The sequence below is a fragment of the Mustela lutreola genome, chromosome 7, assembly GCF_030435805.1.
Source record: "Mustela lutreola isolate mMusLut2 chromosome 7, mMusLut2.pri, whole genome shotgun sequence".
Lineage (NCBI taxonomy): Eukaryota > Metazoa > Chordata > Mammalia > Carnivora > Mustelidae > Mustela > Mustela lutreola.
Genome location: NC_081296.1, coordinates 44,716,285 through 44,728,928, shown reverse-complemented (window position 1 = coordinate 44,728,928; position 12,644 = coordinate 44,716,285). Strand labels below are relative to the sequence as shown.

General features: G+C 33.7%; 1 protein-coding gene and 1 non-coding gene across 8 annotated transcripts in view; one reads left to right on the top strand and one right to left on the bottom strand.

The window, feature by feature from the left end:
* Positions 1-12,644, bottom strand: part of TCF12 (transcription factor 12) — a 393,556-nt gene that overhangs the window by 247,472 nt on the left and 133,440 nt on the right. The gene's annotated exons all lie outside the window — the stretch shown is intronic.
* On the top strand, positions 1,545-1,650 carry LOC131837446 (U6 spliceosomal RNA). The gene has a single exon (XR_009356054.1). It is a non-coding gene; the product is annotated as a U6 spliceosomal RNA (small nuclear RNA).

Below are 12,644 nucleotides of genomic sequence, written 5' to 3'. Positions count from 1 at the left end.
ATCCCTAAGTATTTTCCCAAGTCACAGTGAGGAAAAACATACAGTCACAAGAAAACTTTTACACTCATATTAAGGACAGCATTCATATCAGCTAAAACTGAAAACAATCCAGATAACCATCACTTTATTTAAAAAAAAAAAAAAAAGAAAAGAAAAAGAAAGGGGCACCTGGGTGGCTCAGTCAGTTAAGTGTTGCCTTCAGCTCAGGTCATGATTCCAGGGCCCTGGAACTGAGCCCCATGTGGTGCTCCCTGCTTAACTGAGAATCTGTTTCTCCCTCCCTCACATCTGGCTTGTGGTCACTCTCTCAAATAAATAAAAACCTTTTAGAAAGAAAGGGGGGGGGGGCAGAGGGAGGGAAGGAAAGAAAAGAAGGAAAGAAATAATAAAAAAATCTATATAGTTTATCCATTTAAACCAATCCCATTCAGCAATACAAAGACATGGACTAGGGGTACATACAACAACATGCATAAATCTCAGTAACCATATGCTTAATAATAGAAATCAGATTCCATTCAGATGCTGATCTAAAAACAACAAAATCACAGTGATAAAAATAAAGACAGTGCTTGCTTCTGCTGTAGAGTAGACTAGGAAGTAGTGCAAGGGATACTTATGGAATAAAAAAAAAAGTTTATCAAACAAAATATTCTAGTGACCAGTTTTCTAAGGTATTCAATTGAAAATAACAATTATAAACTATGGACAAAATTTTTTAAAAACTATTTGAAGGCAAGGAAGAGTGAGCAAAAGGCAGAAATTGGAAAGGACCTGAAGAGTGAAAAAATAAACCAGATTCACTGACTAAGATCCAAATCTATCAGGTTTGTCTAATGAAGACACCCCATAGCCAGTATGGCATATCATGGTTGAACAAGCAGAAAGCTACTATCTTCTTTGTTTAAGAAGCCAGAAAACAGAATTTGGGAAATGCCAGTGTGGCTGGAAAGTAAGGAGGGGAAGCATAGAAAGGATAAAGTCAAGCCACAGATTTGACTTTGGGGAAGGTACAAAGATTTACATTCAAATCCTTGGCTAACCTAACAACATAAATACAGGGGACAACAGAAGAAACCCAACTGAGAGCAATGCCTAGAAGGCTAAAATAACTGATCATAGATTTCATCTATGGGTACCACAGAGGAAACTAATCAGGGATGCTTGGTAAATAATTTGGGCTTTCTACAAACCTGTTCTAACAGAGCATAAAACCAAGCCTCCAGATAATTGACCAATAATGTAACTACTTACCAGAGCAAAAAACAAAACTCTATAGAGAGAAACCAAAACTTCTACAGCACATCTCGTACATTTTCTAATACAAAATAAAAAATTAAAACAGGAATGGAGAAATAAAAATATGACCTCTAGCCCAGGAAAAACAATCCATACATCGAGATCACAGATGTTGGAATCAGGAGGAAAGAATTTTAAAGCAGATATTATATATTCAAAGACTTTAAGAGAAAGATGGTCAAAATGAATGGACAAAGACACTCTCAGCAGAGAAAATGGAAATATATTTGAAAATGGAAATTCTAATGCTCATTTCAGCAGCACATACACTAAAACCAGAATGATACAGATAAGATTATCATGACCCCTACACAAGAAGACATGAAAACTTGTGAACCACTACCCATTAAAAAAAAAAAAGAAAGAAAATCTAAATGGCAATTGTAGAATTTAAAATCGTATTAACTGAAATAAAAATTCACTGAATAAACTAAATGAACTGGAACCAGAAGAAGAACCTGTTAAGTGAAAATGGATAGGAATCAATAAAAAATTATTCAATATGAAGTAGAAAAAAAATTCGAGAAAAGAAACAGCACCTCAACTACTTGTTAAACAATATTAAATGGTCTAAAATAAATGTAATCAGAGTATGAGAAGTATATGAGAAAATGATGCAGAATATACATCTGAGGGAAAAAACTGCAAAAATGTCCCCAAATCTGTGGAAAACATCACTGAATATATGCAAATCCAATGATCTCAGTAATCTCTAAGCAGGAAAAATACAAAGCAAACCTCAATAATACACACAATCATCAAATGGCTAAATGCAAACACAAAGAAAGAAATCTTAAATTCAACCAGAAGGAAGACAAATTACATAAGGGGAAAGTGACATAAAGGCTGACCACACATCAAAAACAATGGAGGCAAGAGACAATAAAATGACATCATTAAAGTTCTAAGAGGAAAAGAGAAAGTCGTCTGAAGTAACTGCTTAGAGATCTGAAGTACAAGAAATACTAAAGTCTTCATGCTGAAGAAAATGACACCAGGGGAGCCTGGGTGCCTCAGTGGGTTAAGTAAGCCTCTGCCTTCAGCTCAGATCATGATCTTAGGGTCCTGGGATGGAGCCCCGAATTGGGCTCTCTGCTCAGCAGGCAGCCTGCTTCCCTCCCCCCGCACCTACCTCTCTGCCTACTGTGATCTCTGTCAAATAAATAAATAAAATCTTTTAAAAAAGAAAAAGAAAAAAACAACACCAGATAAGATTTGGATCCACAAGAAGGAAAGAACAGAAATGGTAGTTACATAAGGATAAATGACTATTTTTCCTCAATTTTCTTTAAAGTGCACAGGATTATTAAAAGCAGAAACTATGAAGCTGTTTTGAAAACTTTAAAATAGTCTTATGACAAAGAATAAAAAGAGGCAAATCAAATAATTCTTTACAAGATTCTTAATTTTGTCTTGATATGGTAAATATAAAGTTCACGTAGACTGTAATGAATGTATACTTTAATCCCTAGAGCAACTCTTAAAATAATTAAAAGAGGTACAGCTAAAAACTCATTCAGGAAATTAAATTGGAATACAAAAATATATTTGATTAACCAAAAAGAAGTGAGAAAGGCAAGAACCAAGGCACAAAAAAATTAAATAACATGATAAAACTAAGTATAACATATCAATAAGAATTCAAGTATTGGAAAGAGGGTAGAGCAACTAGAACTCTCGTACATTGCTGGTGGGAGTATAAAATAGTGAAATCACTTTGGAAAAAATCTTTAGCAATTTTTTAAAAAGTTACATATTTCTATATACGCTGAGAGATTCCACTCTTCATATTTACCCCAGAGAAATAAAAACATTTAAGTTTGCAAACTGAATTACCGAAGACTGTTTCTAACAGCCTCATTCATAATAGCCAAACACTTTAAAATATTTCTAATGACTGCAGACACCTAAATGGATAAATATATGATGATTTACTAACACAATGGAACACTGCTATTCAGCAAAAAGAACGTAGTGCTATACACAACTTGGGTGAGTCTTTTTAGCAAAGAAGCCAGACACAGAAGAGAACATACTATTGTGATTCCATTTACGTAATATTCTAGAAGTGGCAAAACTAATCTATGGTAATAAAATAAGAATGATCATTGTTTGTTAAGTGACGGAGTGTTTCTAAGGGGCCATAAGAAAATTTTCTGAGGTGCTACGGGTTAGGTTTCCTGGGAAACAGACTCTTAGATGGATTATTTGCATTCAAGAAGTCCACTGGGAAGTGCTCTCATGGGCAATACCTATGACAAGTTGAAGGAAGCACAAGCGGGTACACGAAGAAGTCGAATTGTGATGTGATAGCCACAAATGCCTTAGGCTATCACATAGGGAGTCCCCAACCTGGGACGAGCCTTAGAAACCGTCCCAAATTACAGCAAGTGGACCAAGAGCTTTATACCTCTCCCCCTACCCTACCACTGCATTGTCAAGTCACTGGATATACCCAGTAGGTGTGACAAGATCAAGATAGCTCCCTTCAGCAGAAGACAACTCTTAAACTCTTTTTGGTCAGAGTTGTTCACCAACATTCCCAGCAGCTTCTTGAAAAATAAGTGTTCAATTCTGGAAGCATTCCACTGTATTCATAACATGGCATGAGAGTAATGTTTTCATCTCAGATGAGGTACTGATTATACGGGTGTGTATACATTTATCAAGCTCACTGAACTGTACATTTAAGATCCATTTAGGGCACCTGAGTGGCTCAGCTGGTTAAGCACTGGACTCTAGATTTCGGCTCAGGTCATGATCTCAGGGCTGTGAGATCGAGCACTAGACTGGGCTCCACACTGGGCATGGAGCCCGCTTAAGATCTTCTCTTTCCCGGTGGACCTGCGTGGTTCAGTCGGTTGGGATTCGGACTGTTGATTTTGGCTCAGGTCATGATCTTGGGGTCCTTGGGCCCTGAGTTGATGAGCTCCACGCTCATAGGGGAGTCTGTCTGGGATTCTCTTTCTCCCTCTCCCTTTGCCCCTCTCCTGGCTCACACCCTCTCTCTAAAAAATAAATAAAACAAATCTTAAAAGGAAAAAAAAAAAAGATTCTCCTTCTCCCCTTACCTCTCCCCTCCCTCAAAGTCCATTTATTTCACTGTGTGTAAATTCTATCCCAAAAGAGGTCCCCCCCACTACATGCTTTAAAAATGTTATACTCTTTTTCTGTCTTTCAGATATTTCCAAAGATTTATTGCATGAAGGCAATTTACACTGTGAAGGGCAAAATACTATTTTAAATCAGTATCAGATTAAAGGTGACTTTTATCACATTATGAACACACATGGTTCTGTGCACATATAACTATAAATTTGTAGGTTCCCAGGTGAGAAACAGTTTATAAGTAAGTGAAATACCAGCAAATTATGTTCACTAACAATGCTAAGTTAGTAGAAACCAAAATGATATACTGAAAAACTACACAAATGACAGTAAATGCATGCCTTTTTTCAAAAACAGGAAAGAAGATTTGTTGGTCTTTCACCATGGTTACACCTTACTGAAAGGACATAAATAGTGGCTTAAAGTTGGTAAGTCCTTCCAATTACACCCAGGAAATAAACTTAAATTAAAGGGTGAAAAGGTAAATGCAAAGTTATTTTTGAAAATTTAATGCAAGTCAAATGTAGAAAAATTCATGTTTTAAAAATATGTGTTTTAGGGGCACCTGGGTGGCTCAGTGGGTTAAAAATATGTGTTTTACACTCAATATTTAAGAGAAAGGTATTTCTCAACTGAAGCTAAAGTTCTGTTTATAAAATGTTCAGAAATATTTGTTTTCCTTCATGATCCACACAAAACAGAAGGGGGGGGGGAATTAAGTATACTTTTGTAATACTTTTGTGCTACTGCAATAACATAATACTCCTAAAAGTTGATCTTCAATTTCTGCTCAATGTGAAAATCTCTATAACCCATTAATTTGCGGTCATTTACCTCCATTACAATTTCTTATATTAAGCATCTCTATTAAATTACTCAATTTATTACTTCAAAATAGGCTTAAGTATATGAAATTATTACCTTGTTAGTCTTTTTGAAAACAAGATGGTAATCAAGATACACATAGAAGACAGTCTATCCTAATGGAATTGTTTATAGACCCACATCTTTGCTAACCTTAAAATACAGGGAAAGGGCTAGAATCTCACAACTTTATTTTATAAAAATCTATGTAAAAACCTGTTTGTACTCCTGAGTATCATTTAAAATGTTTTCTCAATATCATTTAGAATACCTTTCAAGTATATAAAACCCTATGGAGAAAGTGGTCAGTGATAAAATGCTGGCAAAATACTTTTATTGGCAATATTTCCTAAAGCAGGAACCCCATTCATTCTGACTTTGTCCTATGGCTTCAGGGTGAGTTAGTCATCATTATCATGTTAAAATCCTTAGGACTTTCAACCCAAAGAATCTGTAAAGATGAAATGCATAGTTTAAATAGATTTCTGCCCAAGAGCAAGGAACTAGACTTGGATTCTTGACTTCCTCAATTATTTCATTTACAAGAGAGAAGAAAAAATGGGCAAATATGAGGAGTTCATAAATTGCTCAGAGCTGCTTTAGGAAAGAAGAGGAAGAAAAACATCAGCATACTTTGATTTCACAGTAATTAAAAACAGATCTGTATCTTCCAGTAACTCATAAAGTGAAGACACACTCAATTCTAAGTGGTATACACCCGTCAATCTCAAAGTAGGAAGGTTTGAACTGTATTGACTTATCCAATTCTGTATCCAAACACAATATCAAGTATCTTAGTTGTTTGGTGTTCCTCCCATCACTTTTCAATATTCAAACCCCTGATCTACCTTCTTCCCCTGACTTTTCTTCAAAACCACATTCTTATCTGATCAGATTGAGTTCCAAATCTCCTGCTGTCCCAGAAAAATTTCTTGATTTCTCCCTTGGTACATGGGTGTGTATACATCTGTCAAGCTCACTGAACTGTACATTTAAGAAAAAGATATTTATTGGCAGTGTGAAGAAAACCTAATATATTCTAAACATTTAATATATTCTTTCCAGAAATTTAAAAGTACCAGAAAAACTAGATCTAGCTGATTTCCTTCCATATCCAATTTCTCTCATTAGTCTCTCACTTTGTCTTCAGCGTTTACAAAGAACAAAATACACATAGTAAACCAAAAAAATAAAAAGCTGTTATCAGGAAAATATGCTTTATAGGGCACTGGACCTAAGTACAATCTCTGACTTTTCCATTTACTAGGCATATGACAACTCTATTAAGACTATTTCATTCTCAAAAACTGGAAGTTGCTAATAGTACATAATGCATAGACTAAGGATGAGAATGAAATGATACCTACAAGGCACTTAATATAGCATCTGTCACATAGTAAATGCTCAATAAATGTAAGCTGTCTGAAACTTCAGAAATGTCTTTTTCATTCTCATTGTGGGAGGACTTATTTGGCAATCTTGCCACTGAGAAAAATTGGGAGAGGCAGGTATCTGGTGCTGAAAGAAGTGACTGGAACTAAGTTAGATTTCCCATTTGTGGTACTTCTTCAACTATCAGTTCCTCTCTGACTGAAATATTGATAACCTGCTGAGGCAATTATATTCTGTGTTTAAAACTCTTCAATATAAATGACTATTTATAGTAAATGATGTTATCTTCCAAAGTCTAACCATAAAGCATATCTGGAGCCTACTATAAAGATGCTCAGACTACAAAGGCATTTAAGTTTACGACAAATCAATGTTGGTTCGTCCCACTTTTATGAGAATTAATACAAACCAAGAAAATAAAAAGGAAACTATCTTCATATTACAGGTCTTTATAATCACAGGGGTGAACAAAGGATTTGAGGTAGGAGGCCAAATATAGTTTAAGTTATATGACTTGTCACACTGTTTTCTCTGAGTTTTCTCATTTGCAAAAATCAGGTAACACCAGCTCTGCCTACTAAATGAGACAGTACAAAATGCCTGGAGAGCATCTTGCATGTAGTAGTTCCTAAGTATTTACAATTAACTAACCTCACAAAACCCTTCCCCTGCAATGCTTCAGTGGATTGTTTAAAAAGATAAGGTAACACGTGGTAGAAAATTTTATTATTATGTCATTAATTAGATCTGTTTCCCCAATTTAACAATTTCTCTTCAATAAGCATCTACTGAGTAACTACTGAGAGTGAGGAACCATATTTTGTCATTCACTCCCCCCACCAAGTTTTTCTTATTTGCTTTTTGTATTTTATGTGTGGCAGGCATCAGAACCACAAAGACTAAAGTCAATAAACAGAGAAAGTTTTCCCCCTTATGAACTTCCTTACATTTTATATTTACTGACCTCAAGACATATACTTGTGTATCAAAAACATAACAAATCCATGAACCTTTGAAAATACTGCATTATTTCTAGGCAGAAGATGTTGCCCTAAAAATAGTACTTTAAGAAACTAACCTGAAAGTCACATGTGAATGGAAGTCAGAATGAAAAATTTTAATCCTAACACAGTAAAGTTAAGAAGATTTTTAATTCTGGCCAGAAAAAAAATGTGTAAAAAAAGGACTGATAAAATATTAGAACAGTTGGGAAAGAAGAAAAATTAGTAACGTGAATCAGTGTTAAATCTGGAAGTCTTTCTGAGCATGATGAATCATTTAACAAAAGAATGTATGCCCTGGAAAACTTTCTCTAATGTGATCAAGAAGTTCATTGGAATAAAAATACAGTTGACCCTTGAATGACATGGAGGGGGGTCGGGCACCAATTACCTATTTGTCAAAAAGCCATGTACAACTTTTGATTCCCTAAAAACTGAACTAATAGCTTACTGTTTAGAAGTAGGCTTGCTGATAACACAGCTGATTAATACATATTTTGCATGTTATATGTATTATATGCTTTATTCTTATAGTAAGCTAGAGCAAAGAAAATGTTATTGAGAAAAATCATAAAAGAAAATACATTTACAGTACTGTATTGTATTTATTGAAAAAGATCCATACATAAATGGACCCGAACAATTGTAACCTACACTGTTCAAGGGCCAATCATAACTAAATGACAATGTAGAAGTGCTAAATCACACTTTATTTTTAAATAAATTATTTATTATTTTATTTTCATTTTATTAATTATTATTATTATTATTATTATTAAATAAATTATCTGATAAATTCTTTGGGCGCCTGAGTGAGTGGCTTAGTCAGTTAAGCGACTGCCATCAGCTCAGATCATCATCTCTGGGTCCTGGGATGGAGCCCCATGTTGAGCTCTCTACTCATCAGGCAGTCTGTTTCTCTCCTCCCAGCTTCCACCGTCCTCCACCCCTGCCACCACCCCGGCCACTCATGCTTGTTGGTGTGCTCTCTCTTTCTCAAACAAATAATCTTTTCTAAAAAATCTGGTAACATCTTCACAAATTTAAAACCCAGTACTCATGTGGCTCATGACTGTACAGATTTAATATAACATGTTCTGACTTACGTTTACATTTCTAAGATGACATACATGGAATAATTCAATTACTATTTCCCATTTTCTCCTCTTAGTTAAGTAATTCAGCACCACCTATCATTTCTGCTTTTTCACTCTTCCCATTTAATTTAAAAGCTTTTTCTTTGTTTCCAAATTGAAAACGTCCCATTTGAACATACAAAATGGTTCTACTTTTTCTTTTCTCTGTTAAGGCTTCTTTTAATATTTTCTTTCCATCACAGTTTAATTAAAAAAAAAAAAAAAACTCAAGATACAAACTGCATGGTAACTATAATGCCTGAGGAGGAAAGAAAACTGGAAGAAAATACAAACAGGACTAATAGTTTCATTTGTAAAGTTAGATTCTTATTCCTTATTTACTGTTTTTCAACTATTCTGAAATTAGTTTATATTACTTGAAAATCTTAAAATGAATTTATGTAATTTTAAAATAAGTTTTTTGAAAAATTGTAGGCTAAACCAAAAGCAATCACTGAAAAAATACTGAACTACTTTCAGTCTAACATACATTATCATTTAAACATTTACATATTTAAAATATTTTTTGTCAATTACAAATAATTCAAATGCAATCACAAAAAACTTGAAGAAATTCATTTTCTCTTTACTTCACTGGCATTTCAGTGACTTAAATGGTTCATTAAATGGAGAACACCAAATTTCTCCAAGGAACACATACAGATGGGCAGCAAGTACATAAAATTATTCTCAACATCATTAATAATCAAGAAAATGAAAATCAAAACCACAATTAGGTTACACCTCACAACTGTTAGGAAGGCCATTACAGAAAATGAACAAATAAAAAACAAATTATGTGTTAAGTGAGAATCTGGAGAAACTGGAACCTTGTACACTATTGGTAGGAAGGTAAAATGGTGCAGCCATTTGGGAAAACAACATGGAGATTCCTCAAGAATTAAAAATAGAACTACCCTAGGATCTAGCAATCCTACTTTGTTTAATTTATCCCAAAGAACTGAAGACAGGATCTTGAAGAGATATTTACACTCCTGTGTTCATTGCAGCATTATTCGCAACAGCCAAGAGACAAACAACATAAAATATCCATTGCTGAAAGGTTGAAGAAAACAAGGTATAAGGTATAGTCACACAATAGAATACCACTAAGTCTTAAAAAAAAGAAGGGACTTCTTTTTTATGTTACATAGATGAACTTTGGCTAAGTGAAATAAGCCACTCACAGAAAGACAAATACTGCATGATTCCATTTATATGAGGTACATAAAGTAGACAAATTCATATATGCAGGAAGTAGAATAATGGTTGCCAATAGCTAGGGGAAGGGCAAATGGGGAGTTGTTCAATGGGTATAATTTTAATCATGCAAGATGAAAAAGTTCTAGAGATCTATTGTTCAGCAATGTGCATACAGTTAATGATACTGTATTGCACACTCAAAATTTTGCTGAGAATGTATCTAATGTTAATGTCCTTTTTTATCACAATTAAAAGAAAAAAGAACACCTAATAACTCATAAGGAACAATTTTCCTGTGTAAATAATACCATCTAGTGGGGGTAGAGGGCAGAATCATTGTTTTTTGAAAATAAAGAAAAGTGATGCCCGTTTCTTATGTCTTTTCATTTTTATAAGAATAATCTGCTTTCATTCCTTAGTTCTATCTTTGAAGAAATCTTTATATATATATATATATATATATATTCAGTAAACTGACATATATATATATATATATATATATATATTCAGTAAACTCTTGATGTAATAGCTATGTCCTCTTCTTACGTATCCAAAATAACTTTCATGAATATGAAGAAAGACAGCACACTAGTAATGGAATTAAGTAAACAATAAATGGGTTTTATGAAGCAGCACTCTTTAAAGGCAGCACTCTTCATACAAACTATATGGCTACTATAAATTTTGAAAGACGATTTTCTTTAAAAATTATTTTAAAAACCCCAAACACCCAAAAACCTACCTCAATTACTTTTGCCTTTGTATGAGTGATGTCTTTTGTATTTTAACTCCAAGAGTTGCCAAAATAAGCCCATTTACATGTGATGCCTGTCAACTAGCAAATTTACATTTGGATTTTGTTGGCTTTGGAACCTGCATTCTGTTCTCTTCTTTGTGCCATTGTTGTTTTTAGGTTTGGCAGTAGCTCTAGACCTTTGTTTAACTTAGTTCCTTTGTCTAACTTCTGTAGTATATACACATTATAAAATTAGCATGAAACAACATCTCATTTTCCATCATCACAATTAATTCCCATCTTGGCAAAGTCTTGCAAATTATGCTTATGTGAACCCAAAAGAAAAGAGAAAAAAACCCACAAATACAGCACCTGATTTCTCCACCTGAAGATATAAAAGCTAAGAATAAGAACTGTTTGATTCAACAGTATACACAAAAAAATTCATTGTAAAGATCACACCCAATCTTAATGTCTTAAAAGCTAAGTAATCCAGAGATGACCCCAGCAATCAGAGCTAAATTTGTTTGGCTGCCAAAATGCCCATGTTTCTCTTCATCGTAATTTCTTCCAATGTCTTTTTAGTTCTATCTAATACAAAAGTACTTTCTGTCAGGCAGTCTCCTACCTTGAATTTATCATGTAACTGTGAAAGTGATAACTTAATTTGTTAAAGTTAATACTTGAGAGCCTCATTATAGATTCATTTAAGTAGATCCCGCAATGGATCAATAATTTAAATAGGAGTTATGAAACATTGTGAATTTTATCTTCAGCACTTTATGGTGAAACTTAAAAATATGTATGGATATCCTACCTGCACATAAGCAGAGAATTTGTAATAACTTTTACAACACACATTTATATAATCATAAATATACTCAATTACCTTCATATTCATATCATGAGTAAATTAATTATCCTAAATTTAATTTTTCATCCTAATCAAGGCAGCAGTATCATTAGGAAAATTCAAAAGACTTTTATCAGCTATGAACTATGCTTTTTTTATTTATATCTGATCATGAGGTATTACTGATGTTCTGAGAACTCAGAGCCCTTCAAAAATAAACCCATCATAGGTTTAAGACTTTATTTGAAAGGGCTTTTATCTCCTACTGAATACCAGCCTAAAAACAGCTATTCCTTCATTTGAAGGTTGAGCTCTTATTCATATCACTTCTGGAGGAGAGGAAAGCCGGTAAAGCTATTTTTCAGAAATTCAAACTCCTACTATTCAGCCAGTTCCTATGGAACTCCTTTCCATCTGTTCTCTGACATTTCGGTCAGGTTATGCACTTGCCAAAGAGCTTTCCTTGGATACTAAATCCACTGGTAAAGACAAATGGAAAAAAAAAATCAATTAACTTGTTACTAAATATCGTTAATTTAAAATATGAAAAGCTGTCACACATCATGTCAAAAAAACCTCTACAATCAAATATGCAGTCCATGTTATAAACAAAATCAGGACTCTAGACTGAACAAGAAATTAACAGTTTAGAAATTTTTGCTTCTAGTTTTCATTAAAAATTCATTCTATGATGGACAGATAATAAATAAGAACCAATACAATGTTTTCATGGCGAAAGACAGCACCTTATGAGAAAATAATAACCCTGAAAAGGAGTCTGGTAATCATAATGCAACTGACTTTTTTAAAGTATTTTAATAATAATAGTTTTTACTCAGTAGATAAAGTGAGAAGAGATATCCATATAATCCATTTTTCTGTATTTATTAGAGAAGTTGATCAAGAAAGATATAAATAATTTTTAAAGCACAAGTTAAAGATATTAGATCAAAAAGTAATAAAGAAATTGACAGAAAGAAATTAACTAGGTTTGGATGACAACTAACCATGACTTTTCATAATTTCAAAGAACTGTGACTACTGAGTGATTA